Genomic DNA, 15,302 nt, shown 5'->3' on the forward strand with positions numbered 1-15,302 from the left:
GCCAGACATCCTGGAGTGTGAAGTCAAGTGGGCCTTAGGAAGCATCACTACGAACTAAGCTAGCGGAGGTGATGGAATTCCAGCTGAGCTATTTCAAATCCTAAAAGATGATGCTGTGAAAGTGCTACACTCATTCTGCCGGCAAATTTGGAACACTCAGCAGTGGCCAACAAAGGTCTGTCTAGTCAAAGCTATGGTTTTTCCAGTAGTCGTTTATGGGTGTGAGAGTTGGACCATCAAGAAAGCAGAGCGCCAAAGAATTGAAGCTTTTGAACTGTGGTGTTGGAGAAGACTCTTGAGAGTCCCTTGGACTGCAAGGAGACCCAACCAGTCAATCGTAAAGGAGATCAGCCCCAAATATTCTTTGGAAGGACTGGTGCTGAAGCTGAAGCGCCAATACTTTGGCCACCCGATGCGAAGAACTGACTCGCTGGAAAAGCCCCTGACGCTGGGAAAGATTGAAGGCAGGAGGAGAAGGGGACGGCAGAGGACGAGATGGTTGGATGGCATCACTGGCTGGATGGGCTGGAGTTTGAGCAAGCTCCGGGAGTTGGTGATGGACAGGGAAGCCTGGGGTGCTGCAGCCCATGGGGTCGCAAAGAGTTGGACACGACTGAGCGACTGAACTGAATGCCTGTTACGTGACTCCTCTTGGGTGTTTTTTCAAAAGAAATATACGGACTTAAATTTCTTGTCAAGCATTTTTACGGTTTGTGTTCCTCTTTGACTGGTAGGATATCCTGTGGAGCCAGGAAGGCTTCAGTTCAAATTCCTGCTTTCAAATCCCACTCACTGACTGACTTGACAAGTTACTTAACCTTTCTATGTCTCAGGTTCCTCGTATGTGAAATGAGGATGATGACATGATGCAAGCCTTTTGAAAGGATTAAGTGAGTAAACCCATTTAAAACTTGTAGACCATGCCTGGGCACTTGGCACTTTGCATGTCTTCACTGGGTGTAACCTCTTGCATTTTGGGAGCAACACTGCATAAAGATTGGGTGTGATTTTATTTGTTACTGACACTTTTCAGTGACTATGAACCTTCCTAGAGAGACGAAAGCCGTGACCTCCTGGGCTGAGAGGATCTGCCAGTTTGTTTACTACCTCATGTGATCAGCCCATCAAAGGGGGAATAATGGTCCAACTGCTTGCTTCGAGAATGCTCCCCGCCCCCCCGTTTTTTTTTTTTTTACGTTTTTACAGTGGAAAACATTCCTACACGTGGCACTAGACCCAGAATTTTAAAAGCTTGGCACATATAATTACATAAAAATTTAAGTTGGACACACAAGCAGTGAGTTTTACTCATATAATAGATATGTATACATTATATGCAGTAATATATGTACATATATATTATATACAGTTATATATAGAGAGAGAGTCAGTTACATATGCCCCAAAGCTTGTTATGGGAGAAAGTGGACCCTGATCCCATCCCACATTTCTTTTTTTCCCAAGAATAAACACTTTCAGGTCAGGTAACCAACTGTTTGGCTATTTATCTCCTTATCTCTAAATAAATATTGACGCTCCGATTTTCCAGTTTCCCACCTCAGGCCCTGCAGACCGGCCTGAAAAGGGGAAAAGTGGAGTGCGTGCGGTTCCCTGCCCGCCAGTCATCCCCAAGGCAGCCGCCAGGACTTCCATTCACCTGCAGACTCGCACAGCCCACCTCACCGCTCCGCACGGAACCCGGGAAGGAAACTTGGCCAGGACAAATGCCAGGCCAGTAGCTTTGCGATTGAGGGTGAACCGGGTTCCCGGACACGTCAGTAAAGGGTGGGAACTGCTCCAGAGTGAGGCGCTCGCTCTGGTCGCCCCAACTCAGCGACCGTCCCCGCCGCGGTACCCGCCCGCTCCTCTCCCTTCCGGTCCCTTTCTCCCTTCTGGCTCATCCTCTCTTCTCTCCTGCCCTTGCCCTTCCTTCCTCGGATCTTTTCGCCGGCTTCACACCCTTCTTTTCCCGTCCTCCAAAGACAGCGGCGTCATTGAGTCCTTTGTAACCGCTGAAAGTTCCAAAATATAAGCGTCAGCGAGATGCTCCTTAGCACCGCGAAGAGAGCACTTTAACTGGCTTTTCAAGTCCATCACGGGCCTCATCCATATTTTTCTCCCGGGCAGTAGAGGACACAAGTGGGGTGTCTTCTCGGTGGAGCGGAGACCCGGCAGGACGAAGGGAGCCCGGCTGGGGGTGCGGACTCCGAGCAGCTCGTCTCCTCTTCGGCCCCCGAGCAGCCTGGCCGGGCGGCCGTGGGTCAGGGAGCTGGGGTCTCCTCGGACGCCGGAATCCGCGACCCGCGCTCCTCTTTCGGGCTGAGCTTGGGACCAGAGGACGCGATTTCCAGGAGTCAAGGTTCAAATCTTGGCCGAACAGCGGCTTTGCGTGCCCAGCGGAGACTTAGGAGCGAGAAACTCTGAATAAAATCGTAATAAACTGGGACAAGATCAATTAACATTCGGAATGATAGAGAATCTGAATAAAACAGAGTTCATCCCAGTCAGGTCTGGAACCTTCCACTCGAAAGCTGCCATCCTGGCTGATCAGCGACATCGCAGCCCCTCCCCGCCGCCGTTTACGCACCGGGACAACCGCGCAGTTACAAGGCGTGCGGTGTGAAGCCCCCTCGCGGGTCAGGACTCGGTGGGCGCAGCCTCTGCCTTTTACCCCCGAGACCCAGGGGACCCGACGAGGGGGCGGCACTGGCTGGGTCGCTGCGCCCCTGGCCGGGTCGCTGCGCCCCTGGCCGGGGGCGGGCAGGAGAGGCGCCGGCCCTTCGACAACGCCCCCGCTCCCGGTCGTCCCACACCTGTCCGCAGGGTCCGTGTGAGCCACGCCGCTGGGGGTCGCGGGAGCCGGAAAGCAGGTCCTATGAGGGGAGTAAAACGTGTCCTTCTGGTAATTAAACAGAAAGGTCCCACCGAGATTTGAACTCGGATCGCTGGATTCAGAGTCCAGAGTGCTCACCATTACACCATGGAACCCCTCTGAAAGCCAACCTCTTTCCATCGCCAGAGAAGGGTACCTGCTTCTTTAGGCGCCATACTCCTCACCCATAATCTCAGGGAAGCTCTTCCAAGGACCCGACAAGATCTGAATACGGATGACCCGCTTTGGTGTTCATGCCTCTTTGATTTCTCTCTGCTCCTCTCCTTTGACTGACATCTCTCAGTTCACTGGCACCTCAGAAAATGAAGGAAACGTTCCACTCTGGGTTTCCGGTCAGGGAAGGGCCCCTTAAGTCACCCTCATCAACCGCATATTCTGCCTCGGTTTGCCAGAGTGTCCCATGCTGAGGTAAAATTTCTGCAAATGAGAGTGTTATTTTCCTTTCCTTTGCCTTCACCCTTTCCCCAGAGCCCAGAGAGGGCAGGTGAACGTCAAGGCAGGAGGTGGGATCTCCTGGGTCCCTTGGCTCTCTTGTAGCACCAATTACACTCCAAAGCCACCACCACCGCCTCTTACGTGTAATATATAAAGTGTGTGGAGTGGAAATGGAGGCAGGAGAACTCTCCTTTTCTTCTCCATACAGTTCTGATTTGGGGGGTAAGTTTTTCCTCCCAAAATTTGTCAGGTTTACAGTATAAGGAAAGAGGAACATTTACACAAAACCCTCAGACAAACCAGGCCGAAAGCACCTGGGGTGGCTCAAAATCAACCACGTGTCGTGGAGCCCACGAGGCAGGGCTCTGACACTTAGGCAGTCACAGAGTCTTGTCAGAGCTTGGTCACGTCAGTTTCATTCCAATGTCTTAACATATCCAGAAATTGCACGATTTTTAAAAGAAAAGTGTACCCATATTTAGAAGGTATGTATCCAAGTTGTCTTACAGTGTAGACAGTATTTATGTACACAAAATACCACCACACTAAATATTTACATGTATAATAAGTATACATCCACATGATGTCTCAAAGTAATAATCTTTACTTCTTCACTCTATCCCAGAGCCATTTCTTCCCTCATCCAATACACAGAACAGGAAGAAACAGCATCTGAAGAAGAGAGCTGCAGCCCAAAGAAAGGAGTCGGAAAGGTGGCCAGTGTTGCCTGGAGACACGTATTTGGTTCCCGGAGACTGGAACAGAGGTTGACACAGGACGAAGGAGACAAAGGGGAGGCTCCTCTTAGGAGGACGAAGTTCACAGCCCCGGGATGAAAAGATGAAACTTCCTTTGGGAAAATCAAGAAGCTGAAGGGTAACTAACAACACAAAGTGCTCCTCCAGGAGCCCTTGAAGGTCGGTCAAAGTTTATGAGTGCAAGGACCAGTAATGGTCTCTGGCCGATAGAGAAGACATGCACAGAAAGTATGTTCACAGATCACAGAATGGCCAGGCTCTCACAAGGGGCAGGGAGAAAAATCAAATGAGGTTAGAACTGCGATGGGTGGAGAGACAGTCTTTGAGGGACGAAAGCCTGGGTGTTGGATCTGAGCGCTAAGGAGCTGGTGGGGATGTGGTGGGGGCTGCCTGTGCTGGGGGCCAGTGAACAGAACTACCCTGGGGACGTAACTCCTCCTCCTACCGCTCCTCCACTGCCGCTTCCCTCTCGGTGGTCCTCCCGCTCTATCCTGGTCCTCCCTTTGTACGGCTCCACCTCGCTCTCATCTCCCCTTCTTCCTCGCTCTCTTTCTCCTCATCCCTTCTTTGCAGCCCCTTCCCCTCCCATTCCGCCCTGTCTTTCTGGACCTCCTTCTGTCGCTAGCGCTCCTCCACCACCTCCGGTTTCCACAGTTAGGAGGAGGATGCGGGAGTATTTCCCACCATCCCAGGAAGCACGAATACCTTGCTCTCTGGGCAGGACACTCTGAGGGTCTCTGGGAGACTGAGTGAGGAGGCCCTCAAGTTGTTCTCGGCGAGGGGACGCAAGAGCGACGGCCACCAGATCCCTGCCCTCCTGGAGCTCCCTTGAAACCAAAGAAGGTAGTGGGAGGACCCCACCGGTCCCAGAGGCCTCTCCAAAAGGTGCGCAAAGGCTCATTTTCCCCACCGCTCTGTACTCTTCCCATGTCCTCCAACCTGCACATGGGTCCCCGTCTAGCAAGCAGAGAACTGGCGATGAAGGGGGTGGTCTAGCCACAGCGGAGCAAACCGCAAGAGCAATCAGTTTACAGAAATTTCTAGAGGCAGAAGGCGACTTTCGGGTGAAATAAATAAGGATCGTGGTTGTCAAAAGATTCAGAGGATTATGATAATAGTATTTATGATTTTGCTGCCTATAGCACTATTGATGCAGTAGTTTCTAAACCGAGGCACATCTGACAACAGCAGCATGAAGAAGAATGCTCTTATTGCTCCCATTTTGCACAAGAGAGTAGGGAGATACCCAACGTTTTCTTTATTTCTTCAAGGCCGCACAGGGCAGAACCATTTTTACAACCCAGAGCTTGTGCTCCTGAGCACAGATTCGTTAGGTCTTTCTTCTCAGATGTGGCTGTGTCAACATTTCTCAGTTGGAGGGATGGGAAGAAGAGCAAGAAGAAGAGAGAAGGCAAGAGAAGGAGCAGGGACCGGTGGAAGCACAAATTCTTTGATCCTCCCCTCCCTGGCCTTCCCCTCTCAGCTTTCCCCTCCCCTCCTCGCCTTGCCTCCTGCTTTCCCGCGGGCACCAGCTCTTTCCCTCCTTCCCCACCCTGTTACCGGACTGGGACAATGCTCCTCTCTCGGGATCCCTGCCCAAGATCCTGGCAGGTCTCAATGCCTTCCTCCCCAACCTACCTTCTCCGCTTGGCTTTCACTTCCCGCCCTTTCCCGCTCCCACGTGGACCCCACAGAGCGCAGCCTACCCAGCTGGGCACAGCCGGAGCACCCGAGACCTTTCCGTTACCCGCCTCACGGGATGCTGCGAAATCTAAGAACCGGCATAAAGACATTTAAAAAGAGCTTTTCGCTCTTCGAAAACTTTTCCGTATTTCCATTCTCAGGGGTCTTAATGGGACGAAGGGCTAAAGACGACAATGTATATTCATCCAAGTCCTAGAGCGTCCCGGTGAGTGCCAGACCCTGTCCTGGGCGTGCGGACGCGGGGCGACCATCCCCGCGACCTCTGTCCTGGTGGAAATCGCCTGGTGGACCCAGGAAACCTAAGCACAACCTCGGCCCCGGAGGCCTTTGCCAGGGTGGGCAAACTCTCACTCACTCAGTGTAGGCGAGGATACGGGAAGAGCCATCATGGGAGCCCCCCGGGTGTTCAGCGGTCCTTGGATCTCGTTCGGTTCAGGCCCGCAGGGTCCGAACCCTGGATCCCGGGATCTCTGAGGGCGCTGGTATCTGTGGCGGGTAGGGGGCAAGGACGTGGCGCCGTATCCCTGGGGGCAGGGGACTTACCCTGGGAATGAGTACGTGTCTACTCCATACAGAGTCCAGAATAGGCGTGTACTGCTGTCTCTGTGGCGCAATCGGTTAGCGCGTTCGGCTGTTAACCGAAAGGTTGGTGGTTCGAGCCCACCCAGGGACGGTGGGGTGGGATTTTAGAGACCACCAAAGAGACTCCCTTTTGCCAAGAGGACACCGGAGAAGTGCTGCGGCGAGCCGGCTTGCGGAGAAAGAGCACAGGAGTCAGGTGCAAAGGAGCAGCGGGGAGGGCGGGCCCCGGGTGGATTGGAAGCGTCGGTCATTCCTGAGAGCCCAGAGCGCTGACCGCCGGCCCCGTGAAAAGGCCCACCGAGGCGCGGGTCGGCAGGGGCGGAGGGACGGCGGCCACACTGCTGGGCTGCGGGGTCTCCTGGGCCTCGGGCGCACCCCCCGCCCCCTGCGGCTTCCAGGAGCTGGGGAGTCGGCGGGGGGCGACCCCTGCGATGGGGTGCGGAGCTGAGGGTCTGACGACTCTGCGCTGAGTGCGGGAACCCGAAGGCAGCCTGTGGGGGCCCGAGGGTCCTCACTTGAGGGGAGATGAGGAACCCTAAAGCAGAGCCCTCGGGAGCCGCCGTCTCCGTGCCTGAGAGAGCTCGGGGCTTCAGGGTTCCTGTTTGAGTGTTAGAAACTGGTGGTCTAGATACTGATGGCGGGGCCTCGGGTTTTCATGGATACAGTGTTAGGCGGTACCCATTGTCCTGTTTCCGTAGTGTAGTGGTTATCACGTTCGCCTCACACGCGAAAGGTCCCCGGTTCGAAACCGGGCGGAAACAGACCGCTTGTTTTCTTCCCACCCTACGCTCCTCCACCGAGATTTGTTTTCTGATTGGCAAAACCAAAAGGTTCCAAAGGCTCGGGGTGAAGCAGAGGACGCAGCTGTAGGAGGAGTTGGTGACCACCTGGAAGTCTACTCAGCACTAGGAAGCAGCCCTCCTTTCTCTGCTCCGAGTCCCTGTGAATCCAGGCCCAGTTCATGCCGGGGGCGGGGCGGGGAGGGGGGGAGAGAGGGGAGGGGGAGAGGGAGGGGAGGAGGGGAGGAGGGGAGGGCAAGGACAAGACTGACTTCGAGTCACCCTTAGGTCCGGATACCCCCTCGGCTCCCTGTCAGGCCCCTGGGTCTCTTCCACGTGTTCACAGATTGTCTCTGAAAACCATGGAGTTGATCCCCGAGACGCTCACTCGCTTTCCCCCACCTCGGAACACCAGAGGAGCAGTTTTATCTCCCTGGTAGAAGAAAAGAGACCGCACCAAGGTCTCACCGTGGGCTCCAGCCAAAGACACGGAAGTGAAGAATTTAAGGCTCCACGAACTGAGCCGGTCGCGGAGGGAAAGGAACCGGTACCCGTGCGGTCGTCAGGAGAGGCCCCGGAGCCAGGTCAGAGATCTGGAGGTAGACGGATCCGCTCATCACTCGCTGAAAGCCAAGTCGGCGCCTGACTCGAGGGAAAACCCGAGGTTCACAAAGAGAGCATGACCTGGGCTCGGCAGCACACAGCGCTAGAGCTGGACCAGGAGGGAGCCAACCGGATACTTTGTGACCTGGTCTCAGAACGAGAAGCGTCGCCCAGGAACGGGGATTTGAAGGGCTGGGAGCCTTGCACAGCTGCATACAGCCATGCGGGCGCTGGGACATTTCCTTTCCTGTTCTCCGCATCTCTGGGTTCATCTTTCCACCCTCAATTTTCACCTGGACGGCCAAGTCCGTTTTTCTGTGTGGTTCCCTGGTGGTCTAGTGGCTAGGATTCGGCGCTTTCACCGCCGCGGCCCGGGTTCGATTCCCGGTCAGGGAAAGCTCTTTTCTTCTCCACTCCCCGGAGCCTTCCTGTCCAGATCAGAATTGTCTTTTGCTTCAAGGTCCAATGCAGAAGAGCGTCTGCACTGAGTCCCGGCCTCAGGGTCCTTGACATCAGGCAAGCTGGAGGAGACTCCCCGGATGCAGTGAACAGCCTGGGCTGCCCAGCTCTCCTCTCCACTCTTTTCTCTTTGCTTGTTAGAAACCCAGAGTCTTCCTTACAGAGTTTTCATCCAAAGAGAATCAGGGACTCGAGTTCCAAAGATTCATTCAAAACCAAACCCCAAACCCTCCAAAACATACATCCAAGTTACAAGAATAGTAACATCGTGTATTCTGTACTCAGCTGCACAGTTCACATTTTCCCACGTTTGCTTTGTCACTCTCTCCATGGAAACCTGAAATCCATTCTCTTTAGGATGCAGAGAAGCTTCCGGGGGAGTTTGGTTTGGATCTCCAGGAAGTGCAGGCCAGGCACGCTCTGCGCTTGTAGGATTACCCCACCACCCCACCCCACCCACCCCCACCCACCCCCCGGGACCGTCTGCTATCTGGACTCCTCGGGGTCGTCTTGGTGGACAGTGGGGTCTTGGGTCAGCCTGAGCGCTAGAACCACCTACCTTGGGAAGACCCATGGGGGAAGTGCAGCTGCCCCTTTGGCTCTTGCCTGGCTCTCTGTGCCCAGAATACAAAGGGGAAGGCTTCTTTCCTCTGGTGGGAGGATGAGTGGACCAGGTGGGAGATGCATCAAAGGGAGGGGGAGTATTCTCGAGAGCTTTCCGGAATTGTCTGCTTGGGTGGCTGTCCTAGGATAATGGTGTTTGGCGTAGTCTTCTCCTGGCCTTGACCCAGTCTCAGGTCCAGTGTTACTCACCGTTCTCATCTTTCCGTTTTCCCGCGGCTTTGGAACCGGCACCGTTTCTCTGCGGAGCAGGAGGCACGTCTTGGGACTTCTTGGCACGTCTTGGCACAAAGAGTCGAGGGACCCCGTGTGGTGCTGTCTCTGTGGCGCAATCGGTTAGCGCGTTCGGCTGTTAACCGAAAGGTTGGTGGTTCGAGCCCACCCAGGGACGGGCGGTCGAGGTTTTAGAACCCATTCAAGGTTTTCCGTGCTGACGACCGTTCAAGGGGTTCCACGCCGATTCTTGAATATGCTCCCCTGCATTCGGGGTCCTAGTCACCTCCGGACTGCTGCCAGTCTGGGCCACCTCACCTTTCCAGCCCTATACTCTGCAAGTGCAAGTGCGTTCCTGTTCACTCATACTTGCCGAAGGCATGAGTATCTCTCTCTCCTGAGAGAGATCAAGGGATCCAGTTCCTGGTGGGGTCAAGTCTTTATTCTGCCAAGTACATAGACTTAGACAAGTAAGTTATACCTTATGTGCCCCAGGTTTTTCACCTGTAAAAGGAGGCCAGCACTTAGCAATTGTTCTGTCAACAATGTTATCAGTGAACCCACCGTCATCATTAGCCTCTGCATTATTTTTTAGAAAGGCATTTCCTACATGGTTCATGCATTATTTGGTTTCGTGGTTTTATGATGACAGATATGCTGCAACCATCGTTATTGTACTCACACTTCTGACCATTTGTGCAGGTATTTATTTCCACAGTGTAGAAACCTGGAAGAGCAATTGCTACCTTTAGTGTTTATATGCTTCTCAAGTTGGTAAATCCTGCAAATTTGCCTTCCACAGAAGTGGGACTGAGTCGTATTTCAAATTATTTTCCAGTCGTTCAGTGTCCCTTTCTTCAATTACTTTGGCAACACAACAATCTTTCTATACATCTCTCTACGAGTCTCTTAACTAACAAAGGGAGCAGTGGCCTCCTGACCCAACTAAGGGGAAAAGACAATAGAGGGACGCTGTGGCATTACACAGAGGTACTCTACTGCTTATGGTGGAGAGCTAGTCACTGACCACTTTTAAAGTCCTCCAGTAACTGTCCATTGTTTTGTCCGGTGACCTGGTCAACCGGGTCCAGAGAAGACGGCCAGGATGACCCCTTTCTGCCGAGCAACTTATCCAAAGAGAAAACTCTCACTGATCCCAGAGCCTTTTTCCTCCTCCCCTTCCTTCTTTTATTTACAAACTTTGGTTACACTTTTAACTTGAGGAAAAAAAATGTGATGCCTGTCCCTCCTCCTATAAAGTGGGGTGTTACCACCCCATTTACTCTATTCCTTGACAGTTTTTTGGTTTGGTTATTTTTTGGAAGAGTCGGACACGACCGAGCGACTGAACTGAACTGAACTGAACTGAACTGATAAAAGTTAGCCCATCACATGGGCTAACTCACATGTCGTGAGAGCCCACGGAATCCTGCCCCTCACAGGCTCCTGCTTCAGACCTGGACCCTTAGAGCTATTGGCTCCAGTTTGCACTGTTCTTCTATTAAATCTTATGTGCAGAGACTGTGCGTTTTGACGTTTTTGTACCGTGTGGTTTGGGGACAAATAATGTTCTCTCTCTGATTTGTTCATCACTGATAAGATGGCGCTCGCTAGTGGTAAAGAACCTGCCTGCCATTGCGGAAGATGTAAGTTACATGGTGTTCGATCCCTGGGTCAGGAAGATCCCCTGGAGTAGGGCACGGCAACCCTCTCCAGTATTCTTGCCTGGAGAATCCCATCCGACAGAGGAGCCTGGCAGGGTACCGTCCATAGGGTTGCACAGGCTCTGGACACGACTGAAGGAATTCAGCGCGCATGCGCGCAATGTCTCCTATCAGTGTGGGAATCTGGTCTCATTTTAGGAAGTAAACTCCTGGGGATAATCCACACTGAGTGGTGGTTGACAAGGGTCCGTTCCCTGTGAGGTAGAAGATGACAGTTACGCTGGACCATGAGGCTTTTTTCATTGCTGCTTGTCTTGATGATTCTGGTATTTCCTGGGATGTGACACGGCCCCAGTGAGAAGTTGTCCACTTCTCCTCTTTCCACTGTTTGGTCAGATCCACGTGGGCCCAGTCTCTCCTAGTCAAGCACTGAGCAAGTGTCGTCTCTACAGTAAGGATGATCTTACTAGGCAATCGTTCCCTCATGAGAAACTCAAGATTAATAAAAGAGATTAACACAGGAAGGATACTGAATTTTTAGCATGGAACAGACAGTTTCTTTCACTGGTATATGAACGTTTCTAAATAGCTGAAAACATTCAACAAGTGAGGTAAGGATGGTTGAAATCAGACTACAGAATGCAGAGGAAAAGACATTTATATCTTTGCAAAGAAGCAATGAAGTCAGCAACGTGAGCACTTCTGACAAGCCTGCAAATCAAGATTGAATACTTCCAGAACTATAAGCAAGCTCAGCCCTCAAGAAAAAGGAGCGACTAGCAACGACTCCAAGCACAGTTTTATACACTGGGGACTCATAAGTGTGTTACAGAACTCCTATTTTCGTCAGTGAGAGTCCTCCAATACCGCTTAATTGTATTCCATTTTGTTTCCCACACTGGTAAGTGTTGTTAATAAACATCATTGACTCTGCTTTCACCATAAATAAGGCTCGATAATTTTTAAAAAAATTTATTTATTTTATTTATTTTTGGCTGCCCTGTATTAGTTGCTTTGCGTGGGTTCTCTCTGGTTGGAGTGTGCAGGCTTCTCGTTGCGGTGGCTTCTCCTGTTTCAGAGCACAGAGTCTAGGTGCATGGGCTTCAAGTAGTGGCAGCACACAGGCTTGGGAGCGGTGGCTCGAGGGTTTTACTTGCTCTGCGGCATGTGGAATCTTCCCAGACCAGGGGTCGGACCTGTTTCGCCTCCACTGGCAGCAGGCAGATTCCTATCCACCGTACCCCCAGGGCAGTCAAGCAAGGCCCACTGCTTTGAAGTATTCTTTCCCCCTGTTTAAATACATTTTCTCAGAAACAAGTCAATACACTTTCTCTCACTCTGGGGAGAACAGACAAGTTAGGCCTCTCAAAATTTAAAGGTGTCACTCCTCTTAAGGAAAGTGATAATCGGTTCCATAAACGAAAAATTAAAAAATGAAGAATTTCTGGGGAAAATACTCTACTGTTTATGCTTCCATGTGGTATTTATATAAGGAAAATTTTGTTGCTAAATTTGTGACAAGGGAAAGAAAAAACATTTAACTGTAGATTGAGTAAATGGTCTTGATTACTTGGAACAGCAACCATGAAGGAATGAAACTGATAACAGATTATTCTTAATATTTTTAAACAACTTAAATAATTTACATAATGGCCTTCAAACGTTTACTCATTTTGTTTTAATGGAAGCGACTCAGAAAAATTACATTGTTTTTCTCATTTTGGTCTAACACCAACTCCATATGTATTTTCAGGTTATCTTATAAAGGTGTAGAAAATAATGGTGGTATAATGTTTTAGTATTTAAGTCTTGGGTTTATTTAGGTTGAAAATTGTACATCTGAGTTACATTGGACTTCCTAAGTTTCCCATGCTGCTTGTACTGCTCAGATAAGCCAACATAGCCAATGACTATTTAAACTTCTAAACGTTTAAATTTATGTCTTGAAGTATATTGAATATACTAATATCTTTAAAGGGTAATGAATAGCTACAATTCTAGACACCAGAGGACTCAATCATTCCCCCTACAGTGTTTGGCGTATATTTTTAGGTGTCCCGTAATATATGATTCCATATATACACCAATATATGGTTCCAACATTCTCATGTTCCAACACGTGTCTGCTTAAATGACAGATTCATGATCTATAGTTAACCTTAATCCTTTGACTATATTAAATTGATTTAACGAATGAATCATCTTTCGTTGGCTGCAAGTTTGTTCTCTCTTTGTCCTTCCCGTTTGCCCTAATTTCCTGGTAGATTGGCTGACAGCAGAAATACCGCTTCAGTTGGGGAATGCTGTTGTTGTTTACAGATATTTCTATAGCTTGTTCGTATATGGCTGATGCCGGGCACGTTACTACGTGTTCCCCCGACAAAAGTTCGGTGCAGTGGTTTGTTGTTTTTAGTGCTCTGACACGTCAGAATCATAACCTTAATGTTGTGCGCTGCACAGCTTCTCAAACTTTTTCGAAGCGTCACCTTATTTCTTATTAGGCATCCATTTTTTTGCATGGCACTTGCTTTCTATCATAGCAACTACCAAAATCCAGCTTTGCAGAGATATGATATCATAGTAAAGAGTGTAAGATAGTCTAATGTTGGCAGACTTTACTATGTAGATTACACCTCAATAAACTCAAGAAAGAAAAGTAAAAAGGCAAACAACACCAAAATTTCACAGGACGGAGAGCACTGTAAATTCTTTTTCATTTCTAAAAGGAGTGTTAGTAAGGTCAGCAAAGTTGGAGAGGAATTTGGCAGCATCAGCTAAGGGTCGTACATACACTATCACGTGCCGTGGCCCAGAAATCGTACTTTTGTCTCTGCTATATATGTGACCTCTGCTGTCCAATGCGACAGGTACAAGTCACAGGTAACTACTGAACACTTGTAGTGTTTCTAGTGTCACACGTGGTGATGATGAGTTTTTTTTTTTTCTTTTTAACGCAGTCAGTCTCACAAACTTTTTAAATAGGTTGTAATTGAAAACTTTAAATTCCAGGTGACTGGTGTAATGCTAATAAAGGGAAACCTCACTAAAACTGAGTCAGGAGACCAGAAGTGGGAGCTCTCGTGGATTACCACTCCAGTTCAAATACAGGAAGAATGGTCAATCATAGACCTAAACAGAAGAATCATCAATAGGAAAGAACAATCAGTTATAGGCCCGGACAGAAAAAGATGTACCTTGTATCTCCTGCAAGATATCAGCAACTCGGCCAATGAGAAACTGTCACCACCCTGATCTTTCCCTTTTCGCCAGTGTCCTTTGGTTCAAAACAAGTCCTCTCAGCTTCTTTCTCTTTCTCTCTCGAAGAACGGTCCTTCTTCTCCTTTGTGCGCAATTTGCCTGTGCTTTTGCCGTAGTTTGCTTGTCCTGCTTTGTGATTCCCCTGCTACTTCTGAATCAACCCACTTTGTTGGGGAGAAAACCCTAAAAGTTTTATTCTAAAGGTCAACCCTGGCATTATTTTATTGGAATGGGCTGCCCTAGAGAAATGTGTATGTCCTCGAAAAGTCATACAAGAATGTTCGTATCGTGCCATTTCAGAACATCCTCAACTGGATAAGTATACTGAGATATATTCTTCCAAGGAACACACACAGAGACAAAGAACTACCCGAAAACTACGGTTAAATCTCATAGACGTTACGCTGAGTGAAAGAAGCCAGGCCCAATACCCCTCCTTCCCAAAAAAACAAACCCAGTTCTTCGGAGGGGTGTGTGTGTATGTGATTACTCTGAGCTCTTTCACGGACCTCATGAGGAAGCCTTTCGTGGTCTGGCGACTCATCATGCCTTAGATCTTTGGTGACGCTTCACTAGTTATTCAGGTTGGTGTACACCGGTAATCGTTTTGGAAGCGTATGCTCTTTGTACTTTACACATGTTATTCCTCATTTTGTCAAACATTTAAAACCACTTGGTTATGGCTAATGTGATGGTGATACGTATTCTTTTCTTTTGGCCTGGGCTGGGAGGCAAAGTAAAGGCGAAATATCTATTGGGCTATTTTTGCTGTCCTCAGACTTTTGGCTTTCCTTCACTATCAGATAGCTGATTACTTATTTATATGCTGCTCACAATCATTATCTTAAGTTGACCTTCAACTGTTAATACTGTGTGAAAGAGAAAATGTCGTGTTATTTTAAGAATAATTAATCATAATAATTATAGTTAAGAATCTGCCGACCGATGCAGGGACACAGGTTTCATCTCTTGTAAGGGAATGTTCCATGTGTTGGGTGCCACACCTACGGAGCCCGCTAGCCTAGAGCCTGTGCCCCGTAGCAAGAGACGTTACCGCAAAGAGAAGCCGGAGCATTGCAACTACGGAGGAGCCCCTGATTGCCACGACTAGAGAGACGCCTATGCGCAGCAGCGAGACCCAGCAGTCAAAAATAAAATGAATAAATAATTACGGAAGAAAAAAATAATTATAAGCCAAGGAAAAGGGTGGTATGTGAAATTGAGAAATCCTGATGAGGAAAGTAGTTCCATTAGGCTTAGCTATCTCAGAGGTGTCAAAGGGAGGACTCTGGCAGGTATGACACATGGAGATTGGCCACATTCATTTCACTAC

The 15,302-nt window shown here is 49.6% G+C and overlaps 5 non-coding genes across 5 annotated transcripts; 4 read left to right on the forward strand and 1 right to left on the reverse strand.

The window, feature by feature from the left end:
- On the reverse strand, positions 2,917–2,988 carry TRNAQ-CUG. The gene has a single exon. It is a non-coding gene; the product is annotated as a tRNA-Gln (tRNA).
- Positions 6,390–6,463, forward strand: TRNAN-GUU. Its single transcript has one exon. It is a non-coding gene; the product is annotated as a tRNA-Asn (tRNA).
- Positions 7,061–7,133, forward strand: TRNAV-CAC. The gene has a single exon. It is a non-coding gene; the product is annotated as a tRNA-Val (tRNA).
- Positions 8,079–8,150, forward strand: TRNAE-UUC. The gene has a single exon. It is a non-coding gene; the product is annotated as a tRNA-Glu (tRNA).
- TRNAN-GUU lies at positions 9,152–9,225 on the forward strand. The gene has a single exon. It is a non-coding gene; the product is annotated as a tRNA-Asn (tRNA).

The sequence above is a fragment of the Capra hircus genome, chromosome 3 (assembly GCF_001704415.2).
Source record: "Capra hircus breed San Clemente chromosome 3, ASM170441v1, whole genome shotgun sequence".
In the NCBI taxonomy this organism is placed as follows: domain Eukaryota; kingdom Metazoa; phylum Chordata; class Mammalia; order Artiodactyla; family Bovidae; genus Capra; species Capra hircus.